General features: G+C 50.1%; 2 protein-coding genes across 2 annotated transcripts in view; both read right to left on the bottom strand.

Moving 5' to 3' along the window:
* The window catches only part of LOC146075803 (uncharacterized), a 249158-nt gene that overhangs the window by 156014 nt on the left and 71236 nt on the right, over nt 1-21908 (bottom strand). The window lies entirely within an intron of this gene.
* LOC146075805 (uncharacterized) overlaps nt 1-21908 on the bottom strand; it is a 72659-nt gene that overhangs the window by 48834 nt on the left and 1917 nt on the right. The window lies entirely within an intron of this gene.

Here is a 21908-nt window from a genome sequence, read left to right as displayed (position 1 = left end):
TCGGGATGTAGTTCCCATTCCCCTGGGTGTAGGTCTTGACGACTGAGTAAGTCCTCCTCCCAGTTGTCCACTCCCGGGATGAATACTGCTGACAACGCCATCACATGTTGTTCTGCCCAGGAGATGATCTGGTCTCTCACATGCAAGTCAGGCTCCTTGTTCCTGCTATAATAAACCGCCCTCAACTCCAACTTGTTGATGTGTAACCTGGATTCCAAGAGAGACCATCTGCCTTGAAGACGGATTCCCTGAATCACTGCACTCCAGCCTCTTAGGCTGGCATCCTTGGTTAACAGGAGCCAATCCTGGATCTGGAAACACCGACCTGCCAGGAGATTGGTTGAGTTCAACCACCATTAGAGTGAGAGCTTGGCCTGAGCCAACAGCCAAATCCTTCTGTGCATCTGAAGGGGGGACCCCGACCACCTTGCCAGAATATCCAGTCCAATGTTCTGGAATGGAATCGGCCAAACTGGAGTGCTTCGAAGGAAGCCACCATCTTGCCCAAAAGTTTGAGGCAAAGATGAACAGTCAATTGAGGGGTCATTAGCACCTCCTCCACCAACAGCTGAAGAGCTGTTACCTTCTCCATCGGTAGAAAAACCTTCTGTTCTACTGTATCTAGGATCATACCCAGAAACAGCATTTTCTGTTTTGGGACCAGCAATGACTTTGGTAGATTCAAAATCCACCCATGATGAGTCAATGTCTTCATTGTCAGCTGGATTGCACTCCTCAAGGCCTCATTCGATCCTGCCTGGATTAGCAGGTCGTCCAGGTATGGTATTACATTTACCCCTTGGTGAGGAGACACATAATTTCCGCCATTATCTTTGTGAAAATGCGTGGTGCCGTGGACAGACCGAACGGCCAAGCCTGAAATTGATAATGGTCGTCGCCCAGCGCAAATCTTAGGAACATTTGGTGCGGGGTCCATATAGGTATGTGAAGGTAGGCATCCTTCACATCTATGGAGGCTAGGAACTCCCCTTGTTCCAGACTGGCAATTACAGAGCGAAGCGACTCCATTCTGAACTTGAACACCTGAAGAAAATAGTTCAAGGATCTCAGATTGAGAATGGGTCTTACGGACCCGTCCGGTTTTGGTACAAGGAAGAGGTTTTAATAACAACTCTGACCTTGTTCCTGCCTCGGAACCGGAATAACTACCTTTGACTGAAGTAGTCTCTGTATGGCTCCCTGAAGGAGTGTACGATCCTGTTCCGATGCTAGAAAGGCTGATCAGAAGAAGCTTCTGGGGGAGGCCTGGCAAACTCCAGCCTGTAGCCCTGCAAAATAAGATTTCAGGCCCAGGGATCTAGGCACGAGTCTTCCCATACGTGGCTGAAGTGTGACAGTCGAGCTTGAGAATGTCTCGTGGTGGGCAGACCCCGTCATGCCGAGGACTTGGAGGCAGCTGCAGTGGCCCCACGGTCCTTTTGTCCTGAGGTATTAGTCTCTTTAAACTTACCTCTGGATCCTCTGTTGGCATTTGAGGCACCCCTGGCCTTGAAGTGGGTTCTGGTGCTGGATGGGAGTCGTGATGGACGAAATGCAGCTTGTGCTAATGGGAGAAATGTGGACTTACCAGCCGTGGCCTTGGAAATCCACTCATACAGCTCACTCCCAAACAGTCTATCGCCCGCAAAGGGAATGTCACGCTGCGTTTTTGAGTCCGCGTCTGCTACCCACTGACATAGCCACAGGGCTCTTCTGGCCGACACAGCCATGGCTGAAATGCGTGCATTTATAGCACCCAGCTCCTTTTGTGCTTTTCAAAGCACCTTTGCTGTGTCCTGAATGTGGTGCAGCTTTTCACCTAGCTGTGCGACAGACATGTCCCCCGACAAATCCTCTTGGATTTGTGTGGACCAGGTATAAATGGCCTTGGCCATCCAACAGCTGGCTAGAACAGGATGCTGTGAAGCCCCACTTGCTGTATACATGGACTTGAACTGTAGCTTGAAGTCTCCTGTCAGCTCCATCCCTAAGAGTGGATACTCCCGGGACTGGAAGCAATACCTTCCTTAAAAAGGTGCGAAACTGAGGAGTCCGCAACAGGTGGCTCCTCCCACATTTTCCTACCTGCAGGGTCAAAGGGATATGTATTAACAAACCGCTTAGTTAATTGGAACCTCTTTTCCCGGTTCTTTCATGCGGTTTTAAAAGCGCCCTCTAGTTCCGATTGTTCCGGAAAATAGAGGTTGCCTTTTCTGTCATAAAGAAGGAATCATCATCCATGGCATTCCTCTAGAGCAGGGGTGGGCAACTATTTTGGCTGGGGGACGTTTAACAAAACTAGTAAATATTCGAGGGCCGCACACAATATCATATATATATATACATATACACATATATATATATATATACATATATATATATATATATATACACATATATATATATATATATATATATATATATATATATATATATATATATATATATATATATATATATATATACATATACATACATACATACATACACACACACACGCCCTACGGGCGCTCTTCACACCGTCGTAAGGGGCTGCGCCCCCTTACTTTGTGAACATTTGTATATGAGAAAGATGGTTAGAATTGTATGAAAGATGGCCTGTATTGCAACTTGAGTTATAGGTGAAATGTGTTAAATAGAGAGCATATGATTTGGATGGGGGGTGTGTATTGTTTTGTTTAATTAAAAAGCAGTTACAGAGTAAGACATTGATAGTGTGGATGGTACAGTGACATTTGTGGGTGTGGGGGGGGGGGCGTGTGTGCATGTTGTTTAGGTGTGTGTGTGTGTGCAATAGTATAGTAGGGTGTTTTTGAGTCAGCGGCTCCCCACTGGCGGAGGTCACGACACAGGAAAACAGGAGGCTGGGTAGTGATAGGGGTGTGTGGACATAAAGGGGACTAAAGAGGAGGGTGGGAGATACTGTGCAGCTTCTGCCAGTGGGTGAGGGTCCAGCGTGGCAGTACAGGATGGTGGTCCTTAGTCAGTGTCTCCTCCTACTGGGTGGGAGTTCGGGTGCATGAGAGCAGGAGGCTGGGCTATGAGGCATGATAGGGGCATGTGGGCAAAACAGCGTCAGCGACTCCCTAGTGGTGGAAGTTACAGTTCAGGAGAGCAGGAAGCTGGGTAGTGATAGGGGTGTGTGAGTACACTGGGGACTAAAGAGGGGCTTAGGGGTGCCGTGAATTGTGGGAGGGGCGCGGGGGGTGCCGTGAATCAAGGGAGGGGGGGGCGCAGGTGTCGGCGAAGCGCGGGAGAGGGTCCGCAAAGCGTGGGAGGGGGCGTGAATTGCGCGAGGGGGGGTTGCGAATCGCAGGAGGGGGGTCCGTGAATTGCGGGGAGGGGGGGGGCACGGGGAGCGATAAATCACCTAGTTGGTTATATATTCTTGTAGAAGGATGGTAGGATGTTGCTGTCATTCAGAATGCATTTACATAAACAGTAATAGTAGCAGTAAAAGATCTGACTTAAAACACCTACAGTAAAACAGAACAGGTGTTATATATTATACAAAGAATTGGTTGATGATGTGTAGGTTGACGTGCACATAGTTGTCACTGTAAAAAAATTGCTACAAGAAAAAATCAACACAGAAAGGTCAACACATGTAAATGTTGACATAAGTGTGGCACTTCATTGGTGTCCATGTCGACACATGAGAATGAATATGAAAACATTCACAAAAGAAAAATAAATCTTCAAAAACTCATGTCAACCTTTTTCATTGTCGACCATAGCCGTGTCAGTGTTTTGCATTTGCCATTTAATCCTGGGGTTGCCGTGAATCGCGAGCGGGGGTGGGGGGGGAGGGAGGAGGTGAGGTGTGTCTGCGAATCACGGGAGGAGGGGGTCCTGGGTGGATGCCGTGAATTGCGGGAGGGGGGCTCGCGGGGGGGGCGTGGGTGCCGCGAATCGTGGGAGGGGGGACGCGGGGGGTTGCAGTGAATCGTGGGAGGGTGGGTCGCAGGGGCGTGGGGTTGCCGCAATGACAGGGGGGGGATCGCGGTAGGGGGGGTCGCGGGGCGTGGGGGGTACCGCGAGGAAGGGGGGGCCTGGGAGGTTGCCACAAATCGTGGGAGGGGGGGGGTCGCAGGGTGCCACTAATTGCAGGAGGGGGTGTGTCACGGGGTGGGGCCGCAAATCGCGGGAGTCGCCGCAAATTGGGGGGGGGGGGGGTGCTGTGAATCGCGGGAGGGGGGTCGCCGGGGGGTGCCGCGAATCGCCACAAGAAAAAATCAACACAGAAAGATCAACACATGTAAATGTTGACATAAGTGTGGCACTTCATTGGTGTCCATGTTGACACATGAGAATGAATATGAAAACATTGAAAAAGTGAAAAATAAATCTTCAAAAACTCATGTCAACCTTTTTCATTGTCGACCATAGCCATGTCAGTGTTTTGCATGTGCCATTTAATCGTGGGGTTGCCGTGAATGGGGGGGGGGGGGGGGGGGGGGGAAGGGACACATTGCTCTGTTTCTGGACTTTCTTCTTAATTTATGGATTACCATCACCTGTACTTAAACACCTTTCTTATCAATTACCCTGTTTAAAACAGGTGATGACAATCATAAATTAAGATGGAAGTCCACAAACAGAGCATTCTGTCCCTCCTGGAGAGGGTCATGCTGGGAGGTATGGAGGTGTGGGGCGCTCACCTGGTGTGTCTGGTGAGTAGCTGTGTCTTTGCTGTGTAACATGGAGAGGCAGAGGGTGTCTGGCACTGTGGGCTCAATGGGCTGGTTCTCTGTCGTGTGAGTCAGTCATGTGAGTCAGAGGCTCCACCCAGCGTTACAGCTTCAGACACACTTTGAGTGACAGATGTAGCCAAATATATAAGAGATTGAAAAAGTGAAAAATAAATCTTCAAAAACTCATGTCAACCTTTTTCATTGTCGACCATAGCCATGTCAGTGTTTTGCATGTGCCATTTAATCATGGGGTTGCCGTGAATGGGGGGGGGGGGGGACGACACATTGCTCTGTTTCTGGACTTTCTTCTTAATTTATGGATTACCATCACCTGTGCTTAAACACCTTTCTTATCAATTACCCTGTTTAAAACAGGTGATGACAATCATAAATTAAGATGGAAGTCCACAAACAGAGCATTCTGTCCCTCCTGGAGAGGGTCATGCTGGGAGGTATGGAGGTGTGGGGCGCTCACCTGGTGTGTCTGGTGAGTAGCTGTGTCTTTGCTGTGTAACATGGAGAGGCAGAGGGTGTCTGGCACTGTGGGCTCACTGGGCTGGTTCTCTGTCGTGTGAGTCAGAGGCTCCACCCAGCGTTACAGCTTCAGACACACTTTGAGTGACAGATGTAGCCAAATATATGAGATATATATATATATATATATACACACACACATACATACATACAGGCCATGTACTGCGGAGGACTCTGTAGGAATTGGTCTGTATTGGTTACAGATGTGGCTGCTAATTTGGTAGGATAAACAGTGGTGGCAGCACTGGGAGGATGGGGGCAGCATCTGCCTGGCATTCCTCTCTCTTCAGGACCAGCGGTCCAGTCCAGGGAGCTGGGAAAACACCCTATGGATGGAGCATCCATTCTAGCAATGTGCGGGGCAAGAAGCAGAGGCTGGGGAGTGTAACAAAAATAAATGGACACTACCTGGAGGACCAGCACATATAAAGTCAGACCAGATGTGCACACCATCTGCCACTCCTCTTCCTGTGACAGGGGTGTGCTGGCCTGGCTTTCTGTTTTGGGCAACAGGGAGACTGTCTGTGTCTAGCACCGCATGTCAGTCATTGTCAGGGGCGGATCCAGAAAAAAATAACTGAGGGAGCACCATAGGGAAAAGAGCATGTGCTGGAAAAATGGGGATGGCCTTGAAATAGGAAATGGGGAGACATTAGATGACGTAAAAGATGATGAGGAGACAGGGGCATAATTAACGCTTTGTGGGCCCCATAGTGAAATTATGAAAGGTCCCCCCTCTCACCCATTACAATGCCTTTCAGGTTGGGGGGGGGGGGGAGAGTGAGTGAGACAGAGGATGTTGGGGAAGAGAGAGACAAAAGGGAATACAAAGCGAGTGTGTCAGGGAAAGACAGTAATGAGAGAGGGTGACAGGGAGAAAAAATAATTAGAGTGAGAGAGGGTATCGGATGGACGGAGGGGTAAGCAGAGAGGAGAGGGTGCAGAGGAGAGGATTCAGGGAGAGGAGGTGCGGTAGAGTGGAGGAGGGAGAGCGGAGGAGAGGTGGAGGAGGAGAGGATAAAGATGAGTGGAGGAGAAGAGGAACAGAGAAAGGAAAGTGGAGGAGAGGGGGAGAGGAGGAAGGAGACTGGTGGAGGAGCAGAGGATGAAGAGCAGAGACGAGGGGGAGACAAGCAAAGGATGCAGGAGCGAGAAGGTGAGGTGGAGTGAAAGAGGAGGAGCAAAGGAGAGGGGAACCAAAGGAGAGAAGGCAGTGAAGAGGAGGAAGGGGAGCAGAGTAGAGGAGGGGTATCAGAGGAGAGGAGGAAGGGGAGCACAGGAGAGGGGGAGAGGAGAAGGGGGGCTGGAGGAGTGGGTGTGGGGGAAAGGTGAGGTGGAGGAGGAGAGGAAGGTGAGCAGAGTAACAGAGGAGGGGGGAGCGGAGGTGACTGAGGAGGTGCATAGGAGAGGGGGTGCAGAATGAAGGAGGAGGAGCAGACAAGAGGAGGAAGGAGAGTGGAGTAGGAGCAGAGGACAGGAGGAAGAGCAGAGAGGAGATGGAGAGGATGAAGGGGAGCAGAGGTGGAGCCCAGGAAGGAGAATCAAGGAGCAGAGGAGAGGGGGACCAGTGGAGAGAAGGGAGAGCAGGGGTGTTAAATAGCTGTTACAGCAAGATGTCCCTCCTAATCTGCTCTGTGTTTCCCCCCTCTGTACCTCCTCTTATGGGCGCTGCACTCTCCCTAGGATGGATCTCCTCTGCTCTGTCTGCGCCGTGAATCTCCCAGCAGCAGCGCAGGGTCTCCACTCTCCAGCTCCCATTTCCCAGCGCCGGGTCTGCTCCCCTGTCTCTGCGGGTGCCTGGTCTCTTCTTCCTGCTCCTGGAGGATCTGTGCAGCACACAGTAGCAGCGCAGCGTCCCCAGCTCCCGCTCCCCAGCCCTGGGTCCGCTCCTCTCTCCGCGGTGCCTGGTCTCTTCCTGCGGCTCACTGTGCTTGTTCTCCCTGCGCGCCGGGACTGCTTCTGACAGTGCCTGAACTGGCGGTATGCTTTGCATAATGATTACTTTTTTTTTACTGCTGCCCACCGCCGTTCGTACCGGCTGTGCATGCCGCGCACAGCATTTCTTGGAGCGTGGGAGGTGGTGGTGGTGGGGGGGTGATGTGGCCGCACCAACCAATGGTGGGGAGGTGGCTGCCACGTCATCGTGTCCCCTCCCACGCTCCCAGTAATGCTGTGCGCGGCACCCACAGACGGGCAATAACGGCGGCAGCAGTAAAGTAATCATAATGTATGTTATGTTTGTCCTGACGCTGACAAGCGGCTATAGTCGGGCCGCTTGTCATAGTAATATGTCAGTGCGGCGGGCCAGACCTAAGCGTCTCGCGGGCCGCCTGTTGCCCACCTCTGCTCTAGAGGAAGGTCTAAAACCTCTCTTATAGCTCTTATTAAGGACTAGGGCCCCTGTGCCAGAGCCTGCCCCTGAACAGATCTCTGTTCTTCCTCCCCTTCTTCAATTAAATCCTCCTCTGTCTCAGAGGAAATCACTGCTGCAGGCCTTTTCTGAGGCTGTGCAGGAAGGGGGTGAGAGTATCAACCCTTGCAGAAAATATGGATACTTTTGTCTGCACTCTCTGGGTCTGCTGTTATTAGCAGCCAACTGAGAATAAATAGAGTCCAGCAGTGTGAATTCTGTTGGCCCACAGGCTCTCTTTCAACCTGTGACTCTCCACGCAACTGTGGGGGCATCCCACTGACCTGTGGGATAGCCCCACTTGCTGTGGTGACATACATGGTTCACAGGTAACCTGTGATTGAGATGCAAATTTCATGCTGCAAACCACCATTTTGCTTTACAGTCACCACAATAACACACACACTTCACTCACACTATCTGTGTACAGAGTGAATATATATATAGCAGTATAGACTCTAAGTGTAAGAGACTAATTGCAGTGTGTTAACAGCGCTTATTAATAGTCAGTGGGGTAAGAATCAGAGCTACTTGGGGACCAGTGTACCTTGTTTAACCTAAGCTCACTTGATCTGAGAGCAGGTTCTGTTATAATACATAGAAGGACAAGTGGGGGAGTCTTCCGCACAGGACATAAATCACCAATTAAAAAAGTAATAGTGTGGCCCCCTATTTTCAATGTGTGGCCGTAGCCAATAGTTTATCAAGGGGTGTGCTACCACTGACACTTAAATGGCAATTTAAACAGAAAGAAAGAACAGTGTGTCAAAGTGTGGTGCACCTCTAGAACAATTAATTACAACAATAAGAAATAACTTTTATTGGGTATCTCTAAAAGCTGCAAAATATTAAAAACATACATATGACACAAAAAAGTGAGGGTGGTGCGTGTTTAAAAACAGCACGTGCGGGGATTCTCCATATGCGCTGTGAGATCTCTCTTATTCTAGCAGAGACTCAGCGCCACAATGACTGTATGTTGCATGTAACAATCTCATATGATACAGATGTGAAGATTTCAACTTATGATACAATGTATGAGTCTAAAGGCCCCCATACACTATACGATTTGGGCATGATTTCACTCGATTCGGATGAATCGGGCCATGAAATCGGCCCAAATCGCATGTTTTGACATCCCCTCCGATCCGATGTCCCGTGCACATCGGATCGGAGTCGGGCAGTCGGACCGGCTGTACATAAGATTTCCTAAATCTTATGTGCAGCCTCCGGGCGGGGGACGCCAGAGCCGGGCAGGGGGAGAGCCGGGCAGAGTCAGCGGCGGCAGATGCTGAGACGGGGGGGGCGCAGGAGAGCCGGGCTGGTGTGCGGGGGTGGACGCCGGTGAACTGACGAGGGAGCTGGGCGCAGGAGGACTGGGGACAACTTTGCATCTGCAAAGAAAAAAAAAAACATTACAAATGAATGGGCAGCCAGTGAGAGCTCTCAGCCAATCAGCAATTGTCTGAGAGAGCGCTCAGCCAATCAGCAATTGTCTGAGAGAGCGCTCAGCCAATCAGCAATTGTCTGAGAGAGCGCTCAGCCAATCAGCAATTGTCTGAGAGAGCGCTCAGCCAATCAGCAATTGTCTGAGAGAGCGCTCAGCCAATCACTGGCTTCCCATTCATTTGTATTGGTTTTTTTTCCCTGGCTTGCAGTGCAGAGTGAGAGTCCCCGATCCTCCTGCCCAGCTCCCTCGTCTGTTTACCGGCATCCACCCCCGCACACTGCCTATTTGACAGCTTACTAAGCCCGGCCCCTCGCCCGCTGATTCTGACCGGCTGTCCCCCTGCAGCTCCCCGGGAGTTTCATATAATAAATCGCATGGCGATTTATCATATGCAAAACTTGGCACATCAAGTGCCTCATCATGTGTGAAACCTCCCGGGGAGCTGCCGGGGAAATCAGGTCCGACTTTTACCTAGGACAAGTCGGGCTAATGTATGGGGGCCTTAGCAGTTGAAAATTGAAGCTATTCAGATTGGATGCAATAGTTGGCCAGGAGTCGTGTAGCTAGTTAGCATGCGGGAGTCTCGTTCGTTATCGGAATTAACCAGACAAATCGCTCTGTTAGAGGTGTTCCCCCATCCTGAACCTTCTGTGAGGGGATTCTAACAACTGCCTATCCTTTGTCTCCGAGATTTGATCAATAACCTGTGTTCCTTTACTGCATGCAGGAGAATAATCAAATCGACACACACACACACACACACACACACACTGGAGTATCAATGAGAGGTTCTGAAGTTTATTAGTCTATGGTTGCATATTTATTCAATTCTTATCTTTATACAGAATGGGTTTTACACATATAATTGCCTTCCATTCCTATACACAAATCACTACTAATTGACACACCAACTTGTTTACATCACTACTGAGATTTGGTTCCCCCACATCTCCTGGGCGTACAGCCAGAAATACAGATAAGCTTTGGACCCCTTCTAAAAGATTTACGAGTCTCCTTCAAGGAAACAAAACTTTAGCTACACAATTAATTATAATGAGAACACCTTACATTACATATATGATGCATACAAAATGGCGTATATGGCACTACATAGAATAACCACCAATCTGCCTCTCTCAGCTCTAACTAGCTACGCAACCCCCGGCCAACTATTGCATCCAATCTGAATAGCTTCAATTTTCAACTGTAAAGGCCACCATACACTATGCGATTTGGCCCCATCTGGATCGGGCAGTGAAATCGGACCAAATCGCAGGTTTTGACACCCTGTCCGACCCGATGCGCGGTCCCGTGCGCATCGGGTCAGAGTCGGGACGTCGGACCGTGGGGACTCTGAGGGACGTCAGCCGTGGGGACTCTGAGGGCGCCGGCGAGGGAGGGGCGGGAGACGCCGGCGAGGGAGGGGGGCGGCAGGGGGAGCCGGAGCAGGGAGCTGTAATGCTCTGTCCGGGTAGGGGGGGACACGCCGCTAGTAGTGCGGACGCTACGGGGGACACAGGCTGCAGTGACAGAGCCGGGCGGGGGGAGCCGGGAGCTGTCAGTACTGAAAAAAAAAAAGCCCATACAATGAATGGGCAGCCTGTGATTGGCGGAGCGCTCTCTCAGCCTGTCAGCAATTGGCTGAGAGAGCGCTCAGCCAATCACAGGCAGACCATTCATTGTATGGGCTTTTTTTTTTTCAGTACTGACAGCTCCCGGCTCCCCCCACCCGGCTCTATGTTACTGCCGCCTGTGTCCCCCGCAGCGTCCGCACTACTAGCAGCGTGCGTCCGTCGCCCCAGCTGCCTTGCAGCATCCCCCGCCCGCCACCTCGATGTCCCCGGCCCCCCTGCTCGCTCCACATTGCAGCTCCCCGGGAGTTGCAAATGATACATCGCATGCGATGTATCATTTGCAAAACTTGGCACATCAAGTGCCAAATCGTGTGTCCCCCTCCCAGGGAGCTGCAGGGGGAAATCAGGTCCGACTTGTCCTTAGGGCAAGTCGGACTAATGTATGGGGGCCTTAAGACTCATACATTGTATCATAAGAGTTGAAATCTTCACATCTGTATCATATGAGATTGTTACATGCAACATACAGTCATTGTGGCGCTGAGTCTCTGCTAGAATAAGAGAGATCTCACAGCGCATATGGAGAATCCCCGCACGTGCAGTTTTTTAAACACGCACCACCCTCACTTGTTTGTGTCATTATATGTATGTTTTTAATATTTTGCAGCTTTTAGAGATACCCAATAAAAGTTATTTCTTATTGTTGCAATTAATTGTCCTAGAGGTGCACCACACTTTGACACACTGTTCTTTCTTTCTGTTTAAATCTGTTATAATACACACAGTGTTACAACTACACAGTGATATAAGCTAGGCAACACTAGACAAGTGCTAAATAGCGTTTAACTTGTTGTCTCTGCCTGTTCAGGATCTCAGCACCGCTGAGAAGCTCCTGTAATGGCGTCTCAGACACAGGGAGAAGCAGTAAACAGTGTAAAAACGCGCCCAGCAGAGCCTGGTCCCGCTCTGAGTGAAGCCCCGCCCCCCTGCATGGAGCTGGCGCCTTCAGTGTATTATACTGACAATTTTGTGCTTATCTGTGTAAAAAACAGATTTAAGTTATAGCCCTGGTGGTCCAGCAGCTATCTGTGTGTCAGTCTTAAGGATGGGGGGGTTTGCGCTGTCCCTGTGTGAGGGCCACCACTGTGGGGAACCCTGACTAGTACTCACCACTCGATGTCTTCGGACCTTGCCAGAGGTGTGCGGCAGCTGGGAGGTCTGCTCTCCCCAGCGCAATGCTGTGCGGTGACAGAACCCCTCTCAGGACAAAGTCCTGCAGCAGGGCAGCTCTGCGCCTTAAGAGGCCGGTGACTGACCCTTCCCCTGGCCCTCTGGAGCTTCCAGAAGTGCAGAGTCTCCTGAGGCACATTTTTCTAAACTGAGAGGAAGTGGGAGGTGATAGAGGGGAGGAGCCAGTGCACCCACAGTGAAAGATCTTATGTGCCTGTCTCTCCTACGGAGGAACTCTATCCCCATAGTACTGAACCCAGTATCCCATTGACGGTAGAGAAAAAGGTAGATGTGTCTGTACAACTGCGTCTTAGGCGCATTAGTTGGCCCCTCTTAAAGTGAATGTAAGAGTTGGTATTGACAGTTTTTATGTAATTTGATGAAATTATTTTTTCTTCCCTCACTCCTACTGGAAGGATATTAACACTCTATTCATCACATTTGACAGTCTCTCCAAAATTGGTAATATAATCTGGAACATTTAATAAACATTGGATACCTTTTTAAGGTTGCCATATTCCATTGATACCACTAGATGTCACTCTTGTGACATTCCCCATCCTTTAGTCTAAGTTTTATGGTTATGTTGTGGATTATTTTTACATTTATGTATTATATATTTTAGTATATTTAATACATAGGTACTCTTTACCTAGAACGGCGACCATCGCGACCATCGTATGCACTAAAAAACGGGTGCGATGCGATGCCCGCAATTTCCCATAGGGATCAATGTTAAAAGTCAGATTGGACGCGATTTTAGTGTTCAATGCCTCAATGCCCGCGATTTTTCCATAGGAAACAATGTTAAATGGGCCACAGAGCCCAAATAGTCACCCTAAAGTCTGAAATGGACCCCACAATTGTTAACGCCACCCCGAAGCGTGGCGAGCGCAGCGAGCCCGCGAGGGGCGGCGGTACGCGTCCTCCGACCTTTTCATACCCCCACTATCCACGTCGGCATGGAGTCGAGAATAGAATAGTGTGGCGAGCGCAGCGAGCCACCGAGCCCGAAGCGTGGCGAGCCCCGCGAGGGGACGCGGATACCTTCACAGGTAAACGCGTCCCTTCGCGGGCTTCACAGGTATCCGCGTCCGCTCGCCACGCTTCGGGCTCGGTGGCTCGCCACACTATTCTATTCTCAACTCCACGCCGACGTGGATAGTGGGGGTATGAAAAGGTCGGAGGACGCGTACCGCCGCCGCTCGCCACGCTTCGGGTTCACGTTGATCGTGGGGTGGCGTTAAAAATTGTGGGGGCCATTTAAGACTTCAGGGGGACTATTAGGGCTCTGTGGCCCATTTAACATTGTTTCCTATGTAAAAATCGCGGGCATTGAGGCATTTAACACTAAAATCGCGTCCAATCTGACTTTTAACATTGATCCCTATGGGAAAATCGCGGGCATCGCGTCGCACCCGGTTTTTATGTGCATACGATGACTGCGATATTTTTTACCCCCGACGCCCGCGATGCCAATCGCGGGCGCCGTTCTAGGCAAAGAGTACCAATACATTTATTGTATTTTTAATCTTGAACCGTCTGGAAACTTCATTCAGTCAGCACTGGCAAGATTTCTTTTTACAACCCGTGGTGGTGCTGGGTAGTCATGCAGAGGGCTTGGATGTGGTAGCTCCGGAGCTACGATCCTGGGCTGCGGCCTTACAGAACTTTGTCCGAGAACCCCTCTGCGAATTGGAGCCACCTCTCGCCTTCAGGCGGAATCTTTTGGACCGAAAGGACCGTTGCGCCGGACCCGCAAAGGGCTGGCGGTGTACAGTGGGAGTAGACGGAAGAAATGTTGATTTCCCAGCCTTGGAAATAAGGTAATCTAACTCACTCCCAAACAATCTGTCCCCCGTATAAGGGAGATTTTCCATGCTACGCTTTGAATCAGCGTCAGCCGCCCACTGGCGTAGCCAGAGGGTTCTGCAACCGGAGACTGCCATGGCTGAATTGCATGCATTTAACGCACCTAATTCTTTTTGTGCATCGCACAGCATTTTGGCCGCATCTTGGATGTGGCCCAGTTTCTATGAAACCTGTACCACCATCATGTCCCCCTGCAAACCTTCCAGTATCTGGGAGGCCCAGGTATGGATGTTCCAGCAACTTGCCAGAACCGGCCGCTGACATACGCCGCTAGCGGTATAAATAGCCTTAAGGGTAGCTTCTATCTTTTTATCAGAGCTATCCTTCAGAGACTAGGACCCTGGTACCGGTAGTACCACCTTTTTGGACAAACGTGATGAGGACGTGTCCACAACAGGAGGCTCCTCCCACACCTTTCGGCCAGCTAGCTCAAAAGGGAAGGCAGACACAAATTGCTTTGTCAGTTTAAAATGTTGTTCTGGGGACTTCCAAGCCACCCTGAATGCATCCTACAAATCAGCCTGTTCTGGATAAACAATAGGCTGCCTTTTCTGGGCTCCAAAGAATGGTTTCCCACTACAGACTCTGTTAAAGGGAGGTCTAAAACATCCCTAATGGCCATAATAAGTGGTTCAGTAACTGTAAGTGCAGGCTGTGAGTCCTGTGAGGGCTCGTCTAAATCATCCCCAACTGCTGGCTCCTCATCTGAATCAGGAGAGAGCCTCTGCGCCCCGTTTACGGGAGTCTGGGCAGTGTTTGCAGCCAACTGAGAGGACACATCCTGCAGCATGCTCTTTATGGAGCTAGCCCAGGCTGGTTCTTGAGAGGCAGACTGCATATTCCCACTAAGCTGGGGTGAGACACCACTGAACACTGGGGAAATACAAGCTTCACAAGTGACAGAAGCAGGTGCAAACTTCACACTGCATAACATACAGGTCATCTTCCTGACCATGGTGGGGGAACAAACCCGAACACACACACACAGTGATTTGTGTACAATAAGCACACTATGTGACAGGTAATGCACTGTGAATTACTAATGTGAATTACAGCTATGGGTAGCTTAACAAGCGTGTGGGTAGGACTCTGGGGCACTGAGGGGGGCCTGTACACCAACAACCTAGCCTTCAGATTGGAGAGAGCTGGTAACAGGCATAAAACCATAGAGGATTATATGTATACTTGCAGATATTAACCCTTCACAAGGGTTAAAAGTGCCCAAAACCTGTGCTGTCACTGATGCAGAACTCCCTCTCCTGGATTGTCCCAGGAGGTGGATAATGGCTATTACAGAGCCCAGAGAGAAGCAAGAAGCTGTTAGTTTGGCGCCCTCAGAGGTCTGGTCCCGCTCCGAGTAAGCCGCGCCCATTGCAATAGGGCTGGGGTACACATTTATTTGTACTGGAAAATGGGCTTAATATGCCCTAATGCGGTGAACTGCGTTTGGGGTACAGTGGCAGCACCTAAATCCAGTCTGTGGTGGGGCTGCACGCTCCCTGTGCAGGGACACTGCAATCGCCGCCGCCATCTTGCCGCATCACATACCGGGGTGCCCACTGAGGGAACCCCGGGTCATACTCACCACTGATGTCTTCGGGCTGAACCAGGGGTGTGTGGTACGCTGGGGGTGAGCTACGTTGACACCTAAGCGACCACGGTGGCAAACACCCTCTCAGGACAGTGGTCCTGCAGCAGGGTCAATTCGGTACCTGAAGAGGTCGGCAATTGAACCCTTCCCCTGGTTTCCCAGGATGCAGGAATGCTGTTTAAGCCCAAACAGCAGACCCAAAATAATAAAGAAATGAAACTAAAGAAAAAACTCCCTGGAGCTTCACAGTGAGCACCCTTTCCTGAGGGCACATTTTCTTAAACTGGTCTTGTGTGAGGAAGTAAAGGGGAGGAGCCAGTACACCCAGTGAAAAAGCTTCTATGTGCCTGTCTCCTGCGGATACCTCTCTTCTCCCATACGTTATGATGAAATCCCCAATATCCCATATGGATTAGAGAAAATTTTATTATTTTAAGTCTTGCGATTGTGGAGGAGGGTGATATGCAATTGTAGAAGCAGGGGTTGGATGCATACTCACCCGAAAGACACCAAACACACCTAACTGTGGTGACCGGAACCTCGCCGGGCCCCCACCTTTAGCGTCCCGTGCTGTGCGTCCCGCGTCTGATGCTCTGCCTGCTTCAGGCTGGAGGCTGTGGGCCACTTGAAGTGACAGCACGGGCCGCAATTAGCCCCCGGGCCGGACTTTGGACATGCCTGTTTTAAGATATCACTTTTCTATCTATTCACTAAAACACCATCGGTGTGTACATGTATGTTTGTATGTGTGGTTTTTAACCTCTATCAATTCACTGCCACCTCCCATCGCATTTCATAAGGGAGTTTTATAATATGGAATATTAAAAGTTAAATTTTATGTCTGTATTTTTTGTCTAGTGCACTCCCAAATAACAGTCATTTTCTCTCTTGTGGCTAGACTTTCCCAAACCTCTCATGTTACAGAACAAGTACTTGATAAGAACGGCCATTACCTTATGATCTCAGGCCTTCTGAATTATAAACCGCTAACCATTGTGTCTCTCGATGGCCCTATCTCCAACCAGATCCCCTTTTGAAGGAAGGTTTGTCTAGCTATCCAGAATATTAGACAGGCCTGCCCGATTGTTATGGGGTATGTTAATATAGTGTTCGATGTCAAAGTAGATAAAAATACCCCAGTACTCAAGGTCTCTGCTAAACTCTCGCCTGGCCCACCAGTAGCATTTCAGTTTATTGCCCGAATTTGACCTGTATGATATCTTGCGCAACTATACATATTATTCTCCGGTTCATAACTCCTTGTTCTATGTGACAAGCGGACATTACAACATTCTAGCTCTATAGATATAATACTTATCTCTTGGTCTGATCATGCCCCAATTCCGTAGTGCTGGAACATTTCTAACAATTTTGTCCCCCCACCCCCTGCCCGCGGAGTCTCGCCTCATCTTTGCTCTGACCTTATCGCCAAACACATTAAGTGTATTGTTCCTTTCATGGCTACTAAGGCCCCTTACGACACTACCATATTAACTAGTGTTCAAATTGTGGGCGGTCACTAAAGTGGGCGGGCCCGCCCGGCGGCGTCACTAAAGTGGGCGGGCCCGCCCGGCGGCGTCACTAAAGTGGGCGGGCCCGGCCGCGCCGAAGATGCTGTCACCACAGGGGGAAGGTGCCTTGATGCCGGGTATCGCCGTCTAAGGCAGCGCTGGACTTCCCCGTGCAAGGAGTCGGGCAGGCACCAGGCTGTTTTAGCGGGGCGCTGCTAGAGGGGCAGGGCGCATTTTGCCCTTTAAAAAACGGGCAGGGCGCAGCGCCCCACTAAAACAGCCTAGCGGGAACACTATTAACATTTTGTTGCGCATTCAAAGAAGTAGTTTGAGGGTCTGCTATACAAGCTGGTGCAAGACTTGAGAAAAAAACCTCAATTCCAATCTGACGTAGGGGTATATTCACTCGAAGTGGGATCCATTCCGACATTCTTTTTTTTTGGAATGGATCAGACATGGGCTATTCAAATCAGCAGCCAAATCTGACTGTCGACCACCCAGCCGGCACTGTGCCTGGGTGAGTAACAGCGGGACAAAGTGGGAGCCAGGACAGCACCGGGTGAGCTGCACTCAACCAGCCCGGCACGGGTAAGAGATGCGGGAGGATGCAAACTGCAAGTTAGGGTGTCCACCAGCAGAAAAAAAATAGAATACAGTCGGCAGCCACGCATGGGAACAGGGATGGACGTCAAAAATTGGCCCAAAATGTTTTATGCCAGGGGTATGCATAGTGCTAATGCTGAACGTCTGTGTGTTTCTTTGATTTTGCATGTTGTATTACTATTCTCGTTTAATTATAATTAATAAAGCAGGACTAATGCTTAATATTAAACTTATTATTTTCAATTCCATTGACCTTAAGAGTGTGCTTTGTATGTTTTAATACACTTATTATATCTCCATACTAGACAAGTTCTCATTTTCCACCTACTGTGGAAAATATACTGGTCACGTTTCCGGTAGCACCGGCTGGAGTGAAATGGAGGCTAGGTGCTTTGATATATGGTTTCTGCATAGACGACAGAAGGGAGGACGGTAATTGGATAAAAGAAAACCAGTTTTAATAAAGATACGATGGTACAGAAGATGAGGAATGGCACAAGGATAAAGGTGCCCATAGACGGTCCGTTCTGTACTATGAGATGCGAGCTCCCGCGCATCTCATTTTACGGTACAAAAAGTATGTGCTGCACATACTTTTTGTACTAGGTACACATCGCATCGGATCACAGTGCATGCACAAGGCATGCACTAGGGATGCGATCCGATGCGCGCTAATTAAGTGCCGAACGGATCCGTTAAACGGACCGTGTATAGGCACCTTAATACTGTAGATAATGAGTAAACTAAGTCAATGATATGCAATACTTATTGTAGAGCTTGCAGGTGATTGGGATGAAGAGATGACTAGACTTGAAGGTTTGAAGAAATAAATGAAAACTTGAAGAATTGGATGATTGAATGAAAAATTGGATGATTGGATGAATCCGGGATGGGTGTGCAGACAACCCTAATAGCTGTAACCAGGAGGGATCGCAGAGTAATAACTGTCAGGGCTGGAGAAAGGATGACCCCTTTGGGGGGCTAACCTTGTCCAGTCCGTTAAGGCAGCAGCAGGGGTCTGCGATGTGAAGGTTGAAGACAGCGGGTGTAGCAGGATACCGGATAGAGTCTATGGAACAAGAAGTAGCAGCGCTATCAGCAGCAAGGAGAGTCAGATGCCTAGCATAAGGACATCATTGTACTGACTGCTGGTTTGGCCCAGCAAGTCAGTATTTGAAGGGAGAGCTGCACTGTGATTGGTTGAATGTAAATTGGCAGTGCAGCCTTATAGGAGAAACCAACAAGATGGCCGCCGCCAGGGAGGGCGACAGGTTTCAGAAGCAGGAAGTGTATGCAGCATGCACCAGCCAGCGTGTCCAGCCAGACCCAGAACACTATGGCAACTCAGGCCCCACGCCGTCCAGGCCCCGCATGTCACTGGCGCGCACGCTACCACCGCACGCAGGGTAAATACTGGCTGCTTTATTTTTACAATATAGAACTCACTTTTGAAGTAAAACCTCACCCAAATATAATTCTCTCTGCACAAGTTACATCTGCCCCACCTGCAGTGCATATGGTTTTGTTCATTTGAGAAGGAATTTGTCTCTGAGAGTGAACTATAATAACCCCCTAAGTCAGGGGTATCCAAACTTTTTGCGACGAGGGCCAGATTTGGTGAAGTGTAAATGTGTGGCTGTAGACCATTAAGCCTGACATTCTTTGAATCATTATTCACATCAGAATGGTCCCCCACTCTGCCCCCATTCACTCTATGTCCCCCGCCTGCCCCTTCACTGAATTTCCCCCAGCCTGCCCCCATTCGCTGTATGTCCTCCAGCCTGCCCCACCTTCAATGTATGTTCCCCACTCTGCACCTTTCTCTTAATGTCCATGAGTGCCTCCATTCATTGTATGTCCCCAAGCCTGACCCTCATTCACTGTATTCTGCCCCCATTCACTGTATGTCCCCCAGCCTGCCCCTGCTCCCCCTTCTCTGAATGACCATCACTGCCTCCATTCACTGTATGTCCCCCAGCCTGCCCCTGCTCCCCCTTCTCTGAATGACCATCACTGCCTCCATTCACTGTATGTCCCCCAGCCTGCCCCTGCTCCCCCTTCTCTGAATGACCATCACTGCCTCCATTCACCGTATGTTCCCCAGCCTGACCTCCTTCACTGTATGTCCCCCACTCTTTCCCCTCCCTTCTCTGTATGTTTCCCAGCCCCTTGTGTGAGCCAGAGGAAGGAGAGGCAAAGCAGGCACTGCAAGGACAGGAGATGCTTGGGCTCCCGCTGCTGCCCTCCTCCGCTCTGCATGTTACGGGACCAAGCTTCCCCTTGCTGGCCCCCTCCCCAAACACTGCGGTCACTGTGATTGTGGAGTAGGGTGATATATGATTGCAGCAGCAGGGGTAGGACGCCAATCACATCTGACTGTGGCGACCGGCACCTCCTAACTGTAGCAGACAGTAAGGTAAAGGCACGCTCACCGGGGCCCCACCTTTAGTGTCCTGTGCTGTGCTTCCCACATCTGATGCTCTGCCTGCTTCCAGCTGGAGGCTGCGGGCCGCTTGAAATGACAGCACAGGCCGCAATTGGCCCCCGGGCCTGACTTTGGACATGCCTGCCCTAAGTGCTGACCTCTCCCCTCCAGACTACAGGAACATGGCTATAGTAAAACATATATTAAAAAAGCCATGAGTAACTCATAATCTACTGACAGGGACACAAAACCCAGGATAACACAGTAATGCTGCCCATGCACTAGGGCGATAAATCGAAGGATTGCATTCATATTCAATAGTTCCCCAAACATGATGCACAGGCCCACCGGCCGTGCAATTTGATCGGGGAGCAGGGTCCGGAGTGCTGGTGGTGGGTTCAGGGAGCGGCACTCAGGTGGCAGCTGAGTGCATCGTTGTAAAGGAAAGCGGTCGAAGGAAAAATTTGAAAAAAAAAAACTATTTAAAACACTGGGCAGCCCTCTGATTGGCTGAGAGAGCGCTGGAGCGCTCTCTCAGCCAATCAGCGGCCACCTGAGAGAGGCCTCCAATTGGCTGAGAGCTCTCTCAGCCAGAGGGTCGCCTAGTGTTTTAATTTTTTGAATTCTGTCCGTAGAGATATCTGCAAAAGAGCCTGCCTCCGACCACGCCGGTGTGCACGGGGAAGCCCAGCGCCGCCGTAGATGGCGATACGTGGCACTTGAGAATACACAGAGAAAAAAGAAGACTTGTGTTGGGGGCACTGGTTTTCAGAGATACGTGGTGCTTCCCTGGCAGTGCAGAGACTTCGGAGGGGCCGAGCCCGACCCCTTTAGTGACGGCGGCGACCGGGCCCGCACCTTTTCATGACGGCGCGGCCTGGGCACACCCCTTTTGTGCAGTTGGTGGCGCGGGACTGCCCACAACAGTGACATTTGCAGATCCAGTCCGTCCCCCTTGCACTGCCCCCGTGCAGCAGCACCCTACCTGCTACTGTTCCTAGAAGGAACACTATCTGCACATATATCTACCAGTGTGTACCCAGCATTAGATCAGTAATACAGACAGTAATGGAAACATTATTAAAAGAAAACTTAAATCCAACAACTTACAGGACCCCAAAACAATCAGGGATTTACTGGGGAAATCATGTCAAACAAATTAACTTTTTGACTCCGTGATTGAAAGAATAGATCAAGTTGGTACTATACTCAAAACCATGGGATTGGATTATAGGAGTGGAATTGATAAGAACTTGGTTGCAGAATAGGGAACGTTGTAGTAAATGAACAACAATTTATGCGGTAAAATGCTACCAGTGCAGTACCCCAGTGACCTATACTTGGGCCAGCGCTCTTTAAAATCGAAAACCCCTTTCAGATCAGTGTGCCGGGTCCGGTGCTTTTACATTAAACCCAGTTTGCACATTATACATGCGGAGAACCGGGTTTACCCCTTCTAACAACCATTGCCAGGTCGGTTGACCCATGTTATAAGCTAGTGTTCACGCTGGATGCAGTTATATTCCTGGCGGTCGGAATCCCGCGTTCAAAAACCCAACACTTTCTCCCTCTATGGGTGTCCACGACACCCATAGAGGGAGAATAAATTAGTGCCTGCTGCGTGGCGAGCCTGCAAGGGGGGGGTGATTCCCCCCCCCCCCCCCGTCGGGATTTCGACAATCGGGATTTCGTATCAAACCCGTTCACGCTAGGGTCTTTTAGCGCCTGATTTTTAAAGGAGCTAATTATGTCACTTGTGATAGTGGGGCAGATGTACGAAGCAGCGTTAAGTGCAAAAATGCACTTAACGCTGGTTAACTGGGGGGGGGGATTACGTTTATGCTAATGTATTACTAGCGCACCTAACGTGCGCTAGTGACAGCCCGCCGAGTTACGCTTGGCGGGGCTGTCCCCTGCAATCCCCCCCCCCCCCCCAGGGATTAACAGCCGGGGCGATGTATTAACAGCCTTCAAGGTGTTAATTCACCCCGGCCGCTTCACCAGCTCAGGGCTA

The sequence above is a fragment of the Crinia signifera genome, chromosome 4 (assembly GCF_055691185.1).
Source record: "Crinia signifera chromosome 4, ASM5569118v1, whole genome shotgun sequence".
Classification (NCBI taxonomy): domain Eukaryota; kingdom Metazoa; phylum Chordata; class Amphibia; order Anura; family Myobatrachidae; genus Crinia; species Crinia signifera.
This window is presented reverse-complemented; position numbering and strand designations above follow the sequence as displayed.